This window comes from Epinephelus lanceolatus, chromosome 18 (genome assembly GCF_041903045.1).
Source record: "Epinephelus lanceolatus isolate andai-2023 chromosome 18, ASM4190304v1, whole genome shotgun sequence".
In the NCBI taxonomy this organism is placed as follows: Eukaryota; Metazoa; Chordata; class Actinopteri; order Perciformes; family Serranidae; genus Epinephelus; species Epinephelus lanceolatus.
In genome coordinates this window covers 6,519,276-6,538,713 of record NC_135751.1, presented here as the reverse complement: position 1 = coordinate 6,538,713, position 19,438 = coordinate 6,519,276, and positions in this window count along the sequence as shown.

Here is a 19,438-nt window from a genome sequence, read left to right as displayed (position 1 = left end):
ACATTAGGGGTTTATTTTGAAACTATGCATTTACCAAGTGGAAACTTTTCATTTCCAGTGAACATGTAAGTTTACTTTCAAGAAGGCACTATGTGTGTAATGAGCGGAAACAGACATGCCATCCCTGCGCATCTTACAGCAATGCTACAGGGGTACCCAGAGTGTCATAGTTTCTCGGGCCACCAACACACCAACCCATACAAACTTGGGAGTGAGAATGTGTTGAAATTTGCCCGTCAGTCTCTCCTTTGTGCTCCAGCAGCAGCACTGCTAATACTTAAAATGCAGTCTTCAGAAACACACCCATCTCTACAATAAAATGCTTCTCATTCAGGGTCAGTGTGCCATTCAAGCTTCATTTTCAAAGAACAGGAAGACACTGAATAACGACAGATTTTTCCAAGCATGTCTACAAGGCCTCGGTGAAGGCTGTTTAGGATGAAAGTTAAAGTAAATTCATGGTTTTTGTAGGGACTCATTCAAGAAATATATTTCAATCTTTTGAGAATGTGAAACCCACTTTCACTAAAGGATTTTTTTTAAAAATGTCATATTAAACGTAATATAAATCTAGGACATTAACCTTGAAAAATACCATTCTCACGCTGATATCCATCCATCCATCCATCCATCCATGGGCGTCAGAAGGAAAATGAAAGTGGGTGTGACCACAAAGGTGGTAAAATTACATTTTGTAATTTTATGCAAATATTAAAACATACAGAAATTGATACACACTGACCAAGTGTAGACTGCAGGGGGTCCAAGGGATATAATTACTAAATAAATTGTAGCCTACATGCTGTTGATTTGCTAAGTCGCTCAATATTTCAGTTAGGGCTGGGCGATATTACTTAAAGGACAACTTCGGTATTTTTCAACCTGGGCTCTATTTCCCCATGTGTATGTGTGCGTATGATTCATAGGTACCACTCGTTCTAAAATTGGTTCCGTATTGAGGCGCAAAACGAGCTAAAACGGTAATGGGGGCAAATGCATCCCGTATAAAAGTGCTTTTTTTCACCACTGACCGGTTCAGATCGCCAGTGCTATCTCTGTAGATAGCATATTGTAGCGGCCCTGGGGCAGTGGTGAGTGTGAATGAGTGGAGTCAGCTGTCAGTCAGTGTTTTGTAAGCAAGACAAGACTTCACTAGAATAAATACAGAGGGTTTATCACAAGATGCAAACTATTGGTTAGCCTTAAAAATGGAAGGCCAGATTAGAGTTTGTCAAAAACCATCTAAAAAGCCTGTACAGTTGTGGAACAGCATACTATGGACAGATAAAACAAAGATCAACTACCGGAATGATGGGAAGAGAAGAGAAGGAAGAAGGGAAGGAACTGCTCATGATCCAAAGCACACCACCTCATCAGTGAAGCATGGTGGAGGTACTGTTATGTCATGGCCATGTATGGCTGCCAGTGGAACTGGTTCTCTTGTATTTATTGATGATGTGACTGCTGACAAGAGCAGCAGGATGAAAGCTGAAGTGTTTGGGGCTACATTATCTGCTCAGATTCAACTAAATGCTTCAAAACTCATTGGACGATGCTTCACAGTGCAGTTGGACATTGACCTGAAGCATATTGCAAAAGCAACCAAAGACATTTTTAAGGCAAAGAAGTGGAATGTTCTGCAATGGCCAAGTCATATCATCTGACCTGAATCCAACTGAGCATGCGTTTCTCTTGCTGAAGCCAAAACTGAGAGCAAAACACCCAAAACACAAGCAGGAAGTGCAGACGGCTGCAGTAAAGGGCTGGCAGAGCATCACCAGGGAAGAAACCCAGTATCTGGTGATGCCTATGTGTCCAACACTTCAGGCAGTCATTGACTGTAAAGGATTTGCAACCAAGTATTAAAACTGACTGTTTAATTGATGATTATGTTAGTTTGTCCAAATACTTATGAGCCCTTAAAGTCGGGGGACTGTGTGAAGAAATGGTCGTCATTCCTACACGGTTCATACTACATTTTTGAAAAAAGCCTTAAATGAAAGCTGAGAGTCTGCACTTTAAGCAGGTATTCATTGTTTCATTTAAAACCCATTGTGGTGGTGTACAGAGCCAAAATGATGACAACTGTATCATTGTCCAAATAATTATGGACCTGACTGTATATGGTTAAAAAGCCTCTTGGATCAGCTGGAAACGTTAGTCATGTTGATCTTGGATGTGACCGCTGCGCAGTGGCGCTGCCTCATGTGATGTCGGAATAATCGGAAAAATGAGTTTCCGACCGTAAAGCAATATTTCAGTGGAAACAGTTGACGACGTGTTTTTTAAACATTTTGAGTGATAAAATACAACATATCTTCTTTGTAATGTCCATGTTGTCTCCACATTAGGACTTAAACGCTCATGAACACACAATGAAGTAAGAACGACTTCCCAACTTGGGAAATCGGACCATCCGAGGAGCACATGAATGATACTTGGTGGTTTACGTATGACGAAAACACGTTGGGGCAAGCCCTCCCGGAACCCATAGAGATTGCACTGGAATGCCTACATTTAGAAAAAAAAGCATTTTACATGGAGGTCCGTGAGAGTGAGTCGGGGCGATTTCCAGCCCAGCTGATATCGCCCCAAAGGGCCGGAACGCGACTTCACACTGCATCTGATTGGATATTCAGAGGCAGGACTAGCTGTTTCAAGTGAAAATGATCAGAATAATTAATATATTGTGTGTATATATGACAATAATGATGATGATAATCATACATTTATTATCATCATCTTTCTTTTCTTTTGTGGCTCAAGGAGGGGCGGTGCCCTATCGCCCTCTATTGGCCAGCCGCCCCTGCTCATTAGCTTTGTGGTGACCTGTACCTTGTTAACACCCTCATTCCTATGCATATTTAGTCTGTGTTTTCCTTGTTTCAGCATCAGGTGGTCTGCTTTGGTTCTGTGTGTCTGGAGTTAAGCCCAGTGTCCCCTATGTTCTAGTATTTTGGGAGTTTTTGGATTCACTTTTGTTTGCTCTCTGTTTATGGACTCGCTGTTGTAAGTATACTTTTATTATTTAAACTTAGACTGTAAAATAGACTGTAAAAATACTTACAACTGTGACCTCAGCCATTGGTTTGTGGAGTCCTGTTTTGAAGCCTCATCATTTCGGCTGTTGTTGCCTTGGTTTTTTTGAAGTCAGGAGTGACCATATTTGGACAAGAGGCTGATGCTGCAGAGGAGCGAGGGGTGGATCTGACTGAGAGGGCGTGGACACAGCCTGTCACCCAAAGCAGCCCGCCCTTAATTAGGCATAACTTTAAGCCTTAACATAATGTAAACGGGATGTTATATAAAAATTTACCCCCTGTACAGTTTTCATGAAGGGGAAAATAACTACAGAGACCAAAACTAGTTTTTGTACCAGGCTATAAACACGTTTATTTATGTTGTAAAGTTGGGCATTTTTGGAGGTCTATGGGGATCGGCTCATTCTTGAAGCTATCCTCCAGTGGCCGTTATAGGAACTGCAGTCTCTGGCTTCATTCTTTCAGTCTGCAAGTTGCCACTTGCTTTAAGGTCATCCTGCAGCCTCCTTTTTAGCCATGGGGACATCCCCCACTGGAATTTTGGAATGAAATTTGGCCATATTTAGACCTAAGGATGAAAATAACCCTAACAGTGCATGTTAGCTTGGTTGGCACGGCTATGGTTAACCATGATAATACTATAGCTAATTTTTGGCAAGCAAAAATCAGGCCTAAAACAATAGACTGTATAAAAAAAAAAGTGGACGATATGACTGCCTCCCTAAGAGTGAAGCATCGTCCATCTTTATTTTCAGTCTGTGCTTACAACTATTAAAACAAAAAGTGCTTACCAAAAAAAACTGATTATCCAGTTTTTTTTACAGGGTCTATTAGTACAACCGAATGCTGAAAAAATGTTATAATTAACTTTCATGAACTGAAACACATGAAATAGTGACAACTACAACAAGCCTATACTCTGTAAATCTGGGGTTTCACCTTAAGGTACCTAACCAGTGTTGCACCGTGGCAGGGACTTTCACCCACCTGTCACTCAGAACAGTCACTCCCTTACTTAATAATATTTAAAATCGTGAGTTACATAAAAATCCCCTCATCCAGTTGTCATGAACAGGAAAATTAGCTCTAGAGACCAAAACCATTTTTGTACTAGGCTGTAAACATGTTTATTTCTGCTGTAAAGTTGGGCATTTTAACATGGGAGTCTGTGGCGATTGACTCGCAATTGGAGCCAACTACAAGTGGCCATTCAAGGAACTGCAGCTTGTGGCACAACTGTGTTGGCTTCCTTTTTCAGCCCTGGTGGTAGCTGCTTGGCTCAAATATGACAGATAGGCTCCTCCCACCTCTTTATTCTATTGGTTCAAATTCTGCTCTGAGGGACCAATCAGGATACTTTAGATAATGATACCCTGAGGTGAAACATAATTTCGGGCATTTATGTTTCATCCACTATGACTGAGAATATGACAGTAGGTGAATAAGCTCTGGTGCTCAGATCACCAACTTTAACCAACAGTGAGGAGCCATGGGCTCAGTGGTCACACTGTCCTGGCAAAACAAATGTGCAACAGAGGGATATTGTTGTATTAAAAGCAGATATTTTGTAGGACGTGACAGGAAGAGGGGGGGCATGTTTCAGTAGTTCCACTTTACCCTGCTATGTAGAGTCTCTCTGCCTTTCCTCAGTGGCAGTGACAGCTCTGAGCAAATGTTGGCATTTGGATGAGTGCAGCGTGATGGAAGTGCTGTCAAATGAGGCAAAGAGAGGAGATCCTCCTGGTGGAGTCGGCTGAGCATGAGAGCTGTGGACAGAAAAGTTTGAGAAATATTCCTGATACTTCCTGATCGTCACACACTTTATAGTGATATATGAGAAACAGCCCATATTTTGGGGATTTATTATATTTACACATTTCTGTCTGCAATGCACACAAACACACACACAAGCAACCTTTAAAAAAAAAAAAAAGATTTAATACAGCAGCCAGCGGTAGAAGAGACAATAAACTATGTTTTATTGCTTTTCATTCTCACATATTGGCATGGCTTTGTTCCAACCCTCTCACTCTGTCAACCCTTATCTTCAGCAGTTGGAGTACTGATTTTGAGTGTTCACAAAATGTAACTTGTTTTACATCCTGGTGCTCATGGTGTCCATCGGCTACACCAGAAGTCTAAACAATTGGCCTGAGGGCAGATCTAGCCTGTGAGATTTTCTGAAGTTAAGAATTTATTAAATTAATTTTGGGTTTCAATCTCATTTTTTCTTTTATCTCTTCTTTTATATCTTTAATTGTTTGTTTATTTATTTATTTATTTTGTAAGGCTACAAAATCACACCAATAACACTGTCTCCTTATTTCTTAATCAACAAAGTAAGCTGTACCTGACTGCCAGTGGCGGCTGCTGGTCTTTCAAGGAGGGGAAGCTCATTTTCGGCCTACATCATAAAATGTGTCCGTTTATTTATACATAAATTCTACCCTCTGGGGCTGCTGCGCGAGGCTAGTGTGACCGCCTGTTAGTGCTTTGGGACGGTGGAGGGGCTAACACCAGCACCTGCTGCTCGTTGGGGACAGTAACTGCAGAGCAACAGAAGACAGAGTCTCCAAACACGAGTACAGTCTCCAATAATGCCAGAAAAAGATGCTAGATTTGTCGCTAGTTGTTTTTAACAAAGAAAAAGTCACTAAGAGGATTGGAAAAGTCTCCAGATCAACTCGGAACAACGGAATGAAACTTGAAAAATGCTCCGGTGGTGGTTTATATTTCAAGATCGCTGATTCGCTCATTTCGCTGTCAATCAAAAAGGGATTCAGCCTCAGACAGATCATCCAATCATCATGCAGAAGCCCAGTGTCCAGGCCAGCCGAGGCCAGCCCACTGCCCCAGAGACCCCCAGAGACGCTGAGCGAACAAAACCGAGCATTTATCCAATGACTGTCTAGTTTCACTGCAGTGGAACAACCCACTCTATGCTTCCCCACTGAAGTCTTTGGATGCTGAGCTTCCACTGTTTAATGCACTGTGATGCTACGGGAATGAATGAAGGAAGTCGCATCAATGACCTGTGATAAGTAGCTGATTCTGAACAAAAGTTGAACGTGTTCTAGCGCATATTTAGTCAATGAAATGTAAACACAACAGTACATATCTGACCACTTATTTTTTGACATTTTAGGGGAAGCTGAGCTTCCCTTGCAGTCTCAGAGCAATCGCCACTGCTGACTGCGCAAGTTGTTCATACCTTAACACTTAAGCAAAGGCTTCTGTCTGTACAAGAAGTTATGTCCAAGAAAGGTCTTCCTGTTTGGTGTGAACACACTATAAGAGCCTCTAGCCTCGCTAGCAGCTCAGTGAGGTTGCATTAAAGCACAGCAATAATTTGAGCTAAATGCAAATGCTAGCATGGTAACATGCTCACAATGACAATGCTAACATGCAGCTGTTAAGTAGATATACTTACCATGTTCACCTTTTTTTTTTAAAAATGTATTTATTTTTATTGCAAGTCACCATGAGAGGGACATGTGTACCAGATTTAATGGCAAACCATCCAGTAATTCTTCAACCTCAGTGAGGGGCTGAAGAAAAAAAATTAGTTGTTACCGTGGCAAATTTACCCTGTGGTTTAAATTGCAGTAATACAATTATTAATTATAGCTGCTGCGCACCAATGGTTGGGGCCGGGCAATTTTAGGCAAAATTAGGTAATTCTGAGCAACAAGCAGAGTGTAGGAAGATGAAAAAAAGTGGCATTCTAAGCATAAGAGACTATGCTCTATCTCACTGAGCTAATTAGCAAGAGACAACTCTGCGGTATATATGTTTAAAACTTCTTCTAGCTCATTATAGGAATTCTACAGCTGCAATGATTAGTCAATAAATCAATAAGTCAAACACATAATTAATCCACAGCTATTTCATGATGGATTGATTGTTTCAGGCATCAGTGTTGGAGTTACCTTCGCAGATTTGAGGATATCCTCCTTCTTGCTTATCATGGTTTTGGACCTTTAGTCAGACAAAGTGAGATGTTTGTGGATGCCAGATTGGAATTGAGGAAAGGTAATATGAATTTTACATAATTTTATAGACAAACATTTAATATAGAAAATAACTGGATCATAATTTTTTTAACCTTAGTAGTCTCTAATCCACATAGCAAAAATCTATCAGACTACCTATCTCCTCCCACAAAAATTGTGGGAGGAGATAGGTTTAATAAGTTTTACAGTTTTTGAAAAAAGAGTGATGGACTTCATAATTTGCAATAGGTTTAAATGTACAAAAGCCCCTTCATCCCGGTTGATGGTGTTCCTGGCCCGCCTCCTGATCTCTATAGCCTCCTTGATCCAACGTTTGAACTTGTTGCTTTCCGATCCGATGATTTCTGCGTTGTCCCAGTCCATCAACCAGGATGAGGGGACTTTCATGCTGTCACACACCTGGGACTCTCTCCTCCAAAGAACACCGGGCGGCGGGGGGCGTGACCAGCCTGGCAATCTTATTTGCCAGGCTGGTCACACCTCCGGGATACTACCAGCTGATAAAGACACGTCATGATGCACGTCAGATGACGCTTCTGAAGAAGACTGCAGTGACGGTCGAACATGTCAAGGTAAACTACATCTCCTTAAAAACTCATTGTCTGAAAAAAAGAAACCTTTCTACACTGAATCTAATTTGAGTAGACAAAATGAACCTATTTACACCACATAGCATGATGCCTGAACATAGGACTTTCACATTAGAAATTCCGTTCTGCCTTAGCTGAGGCTTGAACTCACAACTTCTGAGACTGAGGTCCATCTTCTATCTCACTGAGCTAATTGGCAAGTGATGGTCCATGTGTGGCTTCACAAATTGACTAAGACAAGCATCAGGGTGCCAGACAGTAGCCATCCATGCCATAGAAAAGCAAATTTCAAAGTGAACGTTCCAAAGCTGTTTTTTTTAATGAACACTGAAAATGTATTTAGCAAGAATTTCAAGTATATGTTTACAATACCGTTTACAGTCAAACATTTTGATGCACTGTAGGCTCAATTTTCGATAAATCAAAAATCTGTGTGGATCGTTTGTGTAGGACAGTCTGAAGATGGTCTGTAGCAAGTTTGGTGTCAATTGGGCAAAAATTGTGGGAGGAGATAGGTTTAATAAGTTTTACAGTTTTTGAAAAAAGAGTGATGGACTTCATAATTTGCAATAGGTTTAAATGTACAAACGTTTCTTCAGTATTGGGGCTACATTTTGGTGAAAGTTGCAAATTTGTAGCTCATACGGTTGATTTGTTGTGAATTTTCAAAATTTTGAACTTTAGAGGCTTGCTGTAGCGCCACCATCAGGACTGTTGGCCTGTTTTTGCAGCTGAGGCAATCTGGCATGGGACTGGACCTTTGTGCAAAGTTTGGTGATTTTTCACGCATGGGAAGTATGATTTCCTCGGAAGAAGAAGAAGAAGAACATGCAGGATAACAATAGGGTTCTGGCAGCTTAGGCTGCCCAGCCCCTAATTATTATTACATAATAATAATACTGTCTGCCCATCACTACTTAAGAAGAACCCAGAAGCTGTAATTCAACGTTTGACCACTATGAAAAATTGGCTTCAGAGCCCAGAACTGTTCCTGAGGGCTTGGCATGAACCAAGTCTGCAACTCTCTTTATTATTTTTCATATTGTTACGGCATGCCGCTTCACTCCTTCTGTTGTTTACTTTGCACAGTAAAGACAAACAAATTACTCAGAAGCAACTCAGCAAAATAGCTTACACAAGTCATAAATACATATTTTCAGAACATACCATGTAATCCTATGGCTTCCCTCAGTAATTTTCTAGCCCTCTTTTTGTTCTGTTTCTCCACAGTACTGACATTGAGTCATAGAGTGCCTGGTGCCCAAAGACAGCCACAATAATTTTGACCTACATTTCTGATTCTCTGTAACATCAGTAAAATCTCAACTAATTCTCAACGCTGATAAGCTTTCATGATACATCGTCACATGTGATTTTGCATGTTTGCATCTTTCACTTTGTCCAGCGCAAATGTGTGTGTATTTGCACCTTTTCATGGACTTTGCGAGTGTGGGCATGAAACGCTCACTTCGTGTTTGGTGTGAACACAGGATGACACCAAACACCAATAATAATGATTGCATTACACCCAAGTGTTCTGGTAAGCCATGTCAGCACTCAAGAACTGATGGATGTTAAAAGAATATATCCATCATTCATTTTTTAGTGTTGGACACCTATGTTTGACAGAGTCAGAACATCAGTCAGCAGAAAGGTCTATTGGATAAAGAGATGAGATCAAGCTTTTGAAGTATTAAACTATCAAGTAATTCATACTCCAGGCAATGTTCATCCTAATGGCCTTCCGTCTGTTCTCCTCAGGGCATATCCCATTTTTGTACTGGTCATTTTTCAAAACTGGATCCTCCAAAGACAACAGTCAAATGAAAGAAAATGATAGTACAATATGATATCTTCCGCCAGCAATGATACCCAAGAGGATGTTATTTACAGTGATTATGAGTGTGATCATCACACATGAATACAGAGTTGGCACCGCTTGATGTTTCTGCTAGGCTGTCCAGATGTTCAGATTCCATCAGGACCCATTTCAGAAAACTGGAAATGCTTTTCTCTCCTGGTGACTTTGGGTTATCAAAGTGGATTGTGGCCAGTTGTGTGACCATGACAGTGTGTTTGATTTCATACATTTCATTATTTTGTGTCACAGACTTTGATCTCATTCTAACGATTGCTTTTTAGACCATTCTTTTTTTAGTTTATGAGGTCCCTTTATGCTTAAATAAATGTCATCCATAGATGCCATCAACTTTACCTATCAGAGGGCAGCCCAATAAATCATAGTCTGTAGTCATAGTCTGGCTATCTTTAGTCTGCATTGTTTTATCTTTATCCCAGCTTACTTCAATCAATAACTACATTCCAGGGATGACATGAGACTGCTTTACGCATTGAGTATGCTTGGTAGCAATTAGGGATGGGTATCGTTAAGATTTTAACGGTTCTAATACTCTTATCGATACTGCTTATTGATCCGGTATTTTAACGGTACTCTTATCAATACTTTTTGAGGAAGAAAAAAACAAATTAAGAACATAAATTGCTTTATTTTTTTACTTTTTTTTTCAATTCTCATTATGTAACAAAATAGTTTTTAACAAAACATTTTACTTTTTACAACTTGAAATGTAAAATACATAAAATAAGCAGTTATAAAAGTTATAAGACGTTAAAGAAAGAATAACAGCAGTGTGCATTATCATATTATTATTATTAGTGCATTAGGCTGCTCATTGCAGCACTTAAATATATTTTTAGATGATTTACATAATTTAGTGTGTGTGTGTGTGGGGGGGGGGGGAATTCCATGCACCCAGCCCAGGCTATAATTATGGTTATATTCATGTATTTAGAAGATGTATCTGAAAAATACACAAATAAAATCCCAAATCTGAAACCCTATTTAGTAAATAGGGTCGCAAAATAGCTAATGGTTATTAACTCCACGTGTTGGCTGCTAATAATGCATAAAACCTGGAATGGACATAGATGAACAAGCCGTGCTAGGGCAGTCAAACACTGTACATCTTTCTGTCTGAATATGATGCATTTTCGCAAGGTGTTTTGACAGATTACTAGTGTTGCCGCCCTTACAAGCACAACATTTGTCACACTTGTGACAACGCGCTGTGTGCATCAACTCTTGTAATGTAAAGCCACACTTTTGACCGTTTGGCTCTCTCCGCCATCGTTATCTATCTAAAGGTAGGCTACAAGCTTGAGTTGGTGTGTGCACTGTCTTGTGTGCGTGTGTGTGTGTGTGTGTGTGTCACTGGAGCAACAGCCCTGTCCCCTTCTCTCCACTCACACATAGCAGGCAGCCAGAGTGAGCGACACAGATCTCTCGTCTTCAGGGAGAATAGCAAAAATTATGATGCAATGATGAATAATTGACAGAGTTGGTGAGATAAATGTGCAAGATAACGTTTATCTTGTAAAAAAAAAAAAAAAAAAATGTGACTGCTCCAGTACCGATAGCAGAGCTTATCAATACTGCGGTCTTGAAGAATGTAGCCCCGGGGCTCGTTCAATACCAGGGTTCGGTACCGATCCCTAGCGGCAACATCAACTGTAAAACAACCGTGTTACCCCACCGTCCACTCATTAAATTACTCAACACTTCACAATAAAACTCCACTTCCTGTTCAGTTGTCACAAGTGTACGGAAGCTGCAAAGGGCAACGACAAACAATTCATAGAGGTCAAAATATACAGGACTAATGTCACAACAAATAATCAACGATATTCCCCAACATTACACTGAAATATAGTCCATACTCTCGAAAGTCATACCATCAAACAATGAAACAAACATAACACTGGTAAATGGCATTTATAGAGCTTGTGTTTTGGTAAGTAAGCATCTAAAATATCACTTAAATTCCTTATTCTATTATGGATTCACTATGATTTCACACATACCATTAATGATGATAATAAAAACAAATTTCATTTAAACAGCAACTTTCAAGACAACGTTACACAGTGCTTGAAGTTGTTGAAAAGGCAACAAAAAAGGAAAAAAAATCTGATAGTTACAACAATACAAGTTAGAATAAAAGTAAAATACCTAAAAGTAATATAAAAGAAGACAATTACAATAAAAAAAATAAGATATGTTAGAATAAAAGAGGTTCTCACAACAGTCCCCCAAATGGGGGACTTTGAGAGCGACTTTGCAAACACAGTGTGAAACAATGCACTGATCATGAAGAATATGGTGATGCTGCACATCAAATTAAACAAAAGAACCTGGGCTACAAGGCTGTAAAAACCCTTTTTACATGCCCCAAACACAGCTCAAACAACAACTAAATAAACAACAACAAATCCAACTCCATACAGCACAGATATCCCGACCCACTCAGTATATTTCAGGCTCTAACTCGACCACACGTTATTCAAAACACACGCCATTCATCTCAAATGAAAGCTGAGACTCCGCTGTTTCCACACATATGCGCCAAAGCACTCTACACCAAAGCTTCAGAGAGATAGAGGCCAAAGAACAACAACAACAGAAATCTTTTTGCCAAAATATATTTGTAATATCTCTCGTACCTTGTTGTTTTTGCCGTGAAATGCTCATCCTGCCGTTAAATCACGCTTCATTCCTGTTTACCGACATGTTGTCCGTCATTCAAATGAATCCAGGTGAAAAAAATTGATGGCCGGAGGTTCTGGGGGAAGCATAACAATGACCACTCACAGCAGCCTATATCTCCCCCACAACACGTTCTGCTGACTCTGATTGTCTTACAGTGCTATCAATCTCGTTTTGGTGGGTATAGCATCATTCTATTGGTTCTAACGAATCAAAAGAGGTGTCAATCACTCAAATCGTTCAAGCCGTTACGGAGATATGAGCCTCCAAAGCTCAGAATAGAAACTCAGTTTCAAATGTAGTAGGTGCATATTGGTCAGTTTGGAGTGGGAAATAGAGGAAAAAAATGAAACGGACAGTTGTATGTGTATATCCTAAACATCATTAGGGATTTACAGAAACAAAAAATGAAAGATATAGGATTGTACATGACAAAAATCACATGCAAATATGGAGCAATTTTGGAGAGCTTGTCTGAATTTTCTGTACTAAAACCTCTCTAATATTCTTCTGCTTCACTTTATCAGAATCAACCTTTGCAGAGTTAATGTTCACATATTGTACTATGATGTGACAGAGGTTTAGAGCTGCAGCTGCATCATTCCAAAGGGATACTCATCCTGAAAATACTTTTTTTTGTAGGCGAACCTCAAAATATTCCATTTGTGCTGTGTGCCATCTTCATTTACTCCTCACATATAACGTATGGTTACACTGTAACCTTGGTTCTCTGAGTGAAGAGACTATCTCTCCACTCCGTTACATATTCCATATGTACGGTGCAGATATGATCCCCCTGCTTGTCAGGGTACGTGGATAATTCTTTAAGACACACCGGCTTGCCCGGCCACGCCCCATTGCGTAGCTATAAAGTACCTGCGCTGGCGTGTAATCACTGATAGTTTTGATCGAAACGTGTCTCCGTGTCTCACTCAGAGAACCAAGGTTACAGTGTAACCATACGTTCTCTATCGTCTCGAGACTATCTCTCCACTCTGTTACATGTTCCATATGTACGGGGTAGATCTTTAAGACACCCCGTGAGGAGACTGTGCAGCCCACAATCCCACACCACAACGTGCATCAATCGAACTATTTACAAATGTACACTATATACAACTCACAGGAGTAGGCCCCGCAAGGCGCTAGGGCCACCCATGGGAGGGAAAGGGCTGCCCGGGAAGCCCGGGGACAGGTAGGGGCCCCGCAAGACGCAAAGGCCATCCTGTTCACGGAGCAGCCGCTCAATCAGCCCGCAAGACGCAAGGCTGAGGGGGAGACAAAAATGTCTACTGTCGGGCCACGCCCAGCACCCGCTCCCCAAACGAGGGGCTGGCGGCCACGTTCAAACGGTAGAACCTGGTAAAGGTCAACTGGGATGACCACGTGGCGGCGGTGCATATGGAAGCAAGGGAGGCCCCCCGCCACAAGGCCCATGAGGCAGCCACACTCTGAGTGGAATGTGCCCGGACCCCTGATGGAACAGGCACACCCGACAGTACATAAGCCTGCCAAATAGTGTCTACAATCCAGTGTGACAGCCTGGACTTCGACAAAGGCCTGCCTAAACACCCAGGGTCATAACACTCAAAGAGCTGGTCGGACCTCCGGACAGCCTGAGTGCGCCGAATGTACTCTGTCAAGGCCCTGACCGGGCACAGAGCAGACTGGCCCTGCTCAACCTCCACACCAGCACTAGGAGAGGAGAGAGACCTAAGCTCGACTGACTGAGACAGATGGAACTCAATAAGGACCTTAGGCAGGAAGGCTGGGTTGGGGCGGAGAACCACACTCAAGCCATCCAGGGAGAACCGACAACAGTCACCATGCACCGACAAGGCATGGACTTCACTCACTCTTCTCGCCGAAGTGACGGCGAGCAGAAAGGCAGTTTTCATGGAGAGCCACTTCAAATCAGCACCCCCAAGGGGTTCAAAGGGGGAATGCTGAAGGGCCCCAAGGACGACATCCAAGTCCCAAGGGGGAACTGCCGGACCAGTGGTACACACCGTGAGTCGCTGGGCCCCCCGAAGAAATCGGAAAATGAGGACACAGTCCTCCGCACTCAGTGCAAACTCGCCGATACGCACTGCCTTGATTGCTGCCACCAACCCTCGCAGTGTTACAGCAGCTTTCTGTGCCTCAAGCTGGGACTCCAAGAACCACAGGATCTCCTGAGCCGGAGCCAAGTAGGGGTCCACCTGCTGAGACTCACACCAGTTGGTAAACACCTGCCAACAGTGTGAATAAGCAGCACTCGTGGATGGTGCCCGGGCATGCTGCATTGTCGCCACCACAGGCTCTGGCAATCCTAAGGCCATGTGCTGACACAGCCACCAGCCGGTCCAGACACCGTTGATGCCGCGGCCTTCGTGTACTGCGCCCCACCCCAAGGAGGATGCGTCCGTGTACACCAGCTGGCGATAGACCACTGGACCCAGAGCCCGGCCTACTGCGATGTTTGCTGGGACCTTCCACCACTGGAGGGCCCTGCGGAGCCTCCGAGAGACTACCACTTTGGTCTTGTGGGACCTCTGAGGGCACAGACCCAAGCCCAGTAGGCATCTCTGCATGGGCCGCATGTGCAAGAGGGCGAGGGGGACCACCTGCACCGTGGCTGCCATTAAGCCCATGAGGCGAAGGCAGAGTCCCCAGTTGACCCGAGCGTGCAACTGGAAAAGGGCGAGGCAAGTTCTGAAAGCCTGCTGCCTCTCCAGGGTCAACGTAACCGTCACCCTCCTCGAGTCCAGGACCATCCCCAGGAAGGTCATCACCTGGGAAGGCTGGAGCCTGCTCTTCTTGTAGTTCAGGCGCAGACCTAGGCGTTGAATGTGTTCCAACAGCAGGGCTATGTGGTGGCGGCACTGCTCCTCTGAGACTACACAGACCAGCCAGTCATCGAGGTAATTTAGGATCCTGATCCCTCTCTGCCTCAGGGGGGAGAGGGCCGCATCCATACAGCGAGTGAAGGTTCAGGGTGCCAGAGAAATACCAAATGGCAGCACCCGAAACTCGTACACCCTGCCTGCGAAGCCGAAGCACAGGAACCGCTAGTGACCACTCCGGATGGGTATCTGGAAATACGCATCCTTGAGGTCTATGGTGGCAAACCAGTCCCCTGCCGTGGCCGCCTGTCTCACCCTGGGGACTGTCAGGAACCGGTATCGCAGGGGCCGGAGATACCCGTTGAGCTCCCTGAGGTCCAGAATCGGGCGAAGCCCCCCGTCCTTCTTTGGGGTCAGGAAGTAGCGGGAGAAAAACCCGGCCTGGTGATCCCCAGAGGCCACCTCCCTTATAGCCGCCTTCTTCAGGAGGGTGGACAGCTTCGCCTCCAAAACTAGTCTCCGTTGACGATCACTCACCATTGTAAAGGTGGGTTTCCTTGTTACAGGTGGCCGGCGTGAAAACTGGATACGGTATCCATGGGTCATGGTTGACAACAAGGTGGAGGAGACAGGAGGAGACAGGTTGGCCAGGGCCTGGTAATTGTCAGGAGGGGGGGGAGGGCTTGGAGGACCCCATGGCTTTAGCAGGTGGTCCTCTCCTTCTGCCCTGTCGGTGGTACCTACCCTGCCGGGAAGTCTCCAACTGGAGTCTGAGATCCCCTTGACCCCATGTCGAGGCCTCTGGAGTTGGTGCCGGCTGAGACTGAGACAGCCTTGACCCCCTAGAGGCCGTGACACACCTGGCAAGGCCCCCTGAGACCTCCTTCGCACAGCGACGGCTCTCCTGTGCCTGCTGCATCAAGGCGGTAGCATGAGGCCCAAACATAGCAGTGGGTTCCACCAGCACTTTAAGCAGGCAGTCTCTATCCCCCTGCTGGAGCTGGGATTGAGACAGCCACAAGTGGCGCCTAACCACCCAGAAGGAAGCCAAGGCACTGCCTGCTGCCCCAGCCTGCTCCTTCATCACTGAGGAAAGGCATGAGGAGGCCGTCTGCAGCTCCTCACCTACACTGGTGTCATCCTGAACCCGATGAGACAAGTCGCGGAGGTAAAGGGACAGAATAGCCCCAGTATTGGCCAGCCGAGTCTGCACCGCCATAACCTTATGTAGCTTAGTGAGCAGACTATCCATAATCCTGCAGTTCTTGCTGGAGCAGGTGGCATTACCAAGGATGGAGCTGGAGGGAGAAACTAGTGGGGTGAGGGTTTGGTCCACTGGGGGAAGTGGCCCACAGGCAATCTGGTCCCTGTCATGCACATTGGAAAACCGGCCACATGTCGCAGACCACTTGTGAGCAGCCACTGGAGAAAGTCAGGTAGGAGGGGCACCTGGGTTGATGCAGGGCGCACCTCCATATCCTTCTCAAACCTAGAGGATGCGGCTCGGGGGTTCTCAGGGAGGGCAACACCCAGAGCCCTGGAAGCCCTGTTAATCACCTCCTCAAAATGGCGGGCTAACTCCCCTCTTGTTACTTCGCCCACTGTCTGCTGTGCACAAGAGAGGTCATTGTCCTCAGAGGAAAATATGATTTCCACATCCACGTTGACCTCCTCAGCCTCCTCTTCCTCCCTGCCTAACTCTGAAGGCGGGGGAAGGAAGGAGCTAAATGGAGGTCGGACCACCATAGGCTGAAGAGGAGGCAATGGAGCCTGCCAGGCTCCTGAACACTCCCTTTTCCCCTCCGAGGCTGCAGCCATTCTCCCAGTTTTCTGCCTAGGCCTTTCAGAAACATGGGAGCCTGCACGCTTTGCAACAAAAAAGTGACAACGAGCCTCCCTAGTACGTGCAGGCAAAATAAAACAGTCCATGCACGACTGAGGATTCTCCTTGGAAACCAGAGCATGCTCATGTCCCAAACATAGTACGCAGCTATCATGCCCATCCTCTAGGGGCATGGCCACCCCACAACCCACACAGCAGTGTCCCTCCTGATATGCCATACTGCCAGGGACCGGAACCCGGAAGTACTCCGCCACTTCCCGTTTACCGTTAGCCAGTAGCACCGCAGCTAACTTTGCTTTATATTTATTTTTCTTTTCTTTTTTTGTTTGAAGTGTACTCTGCGTGCCGGCCGCTGTGGGAGCCATACGCTATGAGGGGGTGAGCGGGGGAGTGCTTGAACTAGGAGAGGGAGAGGGTTCGCTGCCGAGCGCGTCAGCCCGCGAGCCGCGAGTAATACGCCGGGGAGAAACTCCGCCAAAGCCGGGAGTCAGTGAGAGAACGCCTAAAGCAAAAACCGTCAGCACTCAGTGCGTATCCACCAAGCGCGTTAGTTCACGCGCCGCGAGCAATATGCCGGGAATAACACACAGCCACCGCTGCCGGGAGCCAGACAACCTCCAGCTCGACCAGGCAGGATGATGACTCTGCTGACACAGGGCAGAAAGAGCTCTAGGACACAGCAGTCCAGGGAGGCTGCCAAAGACAGACGCCCCGACTTACACAGGTAAGCAGACTCAAAGCTGTACACCTTCTTTCTCTTTCCTTACAACTCAATTCTTTTCTTTTTTTTTTTTTTTGCAATAAGGATTGTGAGACACTGCACCCTGACGCACAAGTGGAGATCAAACAATCAGTGATTACACGCCAGCACAGGCGCTTTATAGCTACGCAATCGGGCGTGGCCGGGCAAGCCGGTGTGTCTTAAAGAATTATCCACGTACCCTGACAAGCAGAGGGATCATACCCCCGTACATATGGAATATGTAACGAAGTGGAGAGATAGTCTTGAGACGATAGAGAACACATTTACACATCTTAACAAATCTCACAAGTGTTCCCTTTACCATGACACCAAAAGTATTCAAATAGACCTTGTGGTTGCAGAGATATATTCATTTCATTATGGATATGCAATTTTCGAGCAGAGGCCTATAAAATAGGCTTAGCTTTAACATAAGGCTTGTTTTGTTGTTTGAGAAGCAATTTAGAAGATGTTACTGATTCTGCAAGTCTCAGATCCTCAGTCAGTTTCAGTAACACTCATAATGTGATTAAGCTAATTATGTGAGAGGGTAAACGCTTTCCATTTAGTATAAACACCATCATTGGCTTATCTTCCTATAACTGGACTCATATTTGGAGTAAGGTATGTGGAGGACTCACATTTTCATTTAACCATTCATGGGCATTTTAGCCTCTAAACACATGCCCTCTTTCACTGTTCTACCATTTATCAATACTACCTAGACAACAAGAAACCTCCTGGCCCAAGGCATTAACTGCTGTATATTTAAAAAACAAAAAAACAAAAATGTCATCATGAGAGAAACTTGAACTTGAACTGTCTTGGAGCAATACCTGTGCAACAAAATGTGAGGCATTGAAATGGTTGTTGAGAAGCATCCATCTGTCTGTTGCCTTCTGCTGTAAGCCTTCACCACTAGCAAGTAGTGTTAGAGGTATCGCTTCTTTTCACGGTGTTGGTTACATGGAATTGATATATGTAAATGTATCAAAACCTTAAAACTTGAGTTCTGTGCTTTTTGCAAAATGTGGTGTCAGTTTCTCTGCCACACTCTGCACAGTATGATCACGTTGGACAGCTTGTGCTGCCCACCTTCAATGCATCACCAGTCATAATGTATAAGTTTACAATAATGTAGATCAAATATTCATTTTAATGCATTTCAACATCCCTTGTATGTAGGTAGGCCATGTAAGCTTAAAGAAGCAACAGACAGCATTTTTGCCTATATATATCATTATGAAAATAATGTGGGTTGCACAGGGTAGTATACACAGTAAAATCAGACTATCAGCGTTTACATAGGTTACTTAATGGCTTTGCAATCTTTGCAATAAGCTTCTGCCACCGGGGACGAATTTTCGCGGAAAAAATCTTCTTTACGGCAAGAAATGCGTCGCGTATTGCCAAACTGGTCAGTCAGCCAATCAGGGACTGGAGCTGGTCCTTATGAGGAACTGGCCGGGGCATGAGATAGTTGAGTCACGAGCACAATGGCAGACGGACAAAGTTTGGAGACAAGTGAAAAACGGCCTCCCAAAAGAAAACAAGCTAATCTGTCTGAGGAGGCGAGGATGCACAAAAAGGAGAGTCATAAAAGAAGAGGAAAAACAAGAGTAAACCTCAGTCAGTCGTTCAAGAGATGGAGGTTGCACCGTGACCAAAGAGGCTTCAACACCGGTGTCCAGCTAGCTTTCTTTCTAATGGATCAGTAAGTAACACGGCTAAATGTTAGCTAGACCAGAGAGGACTGTTCTGTACTGGCTGCTAGTTCATTCCTAGCTGGCCAGCATCGCAAATTGCCGCAACCAGGGACC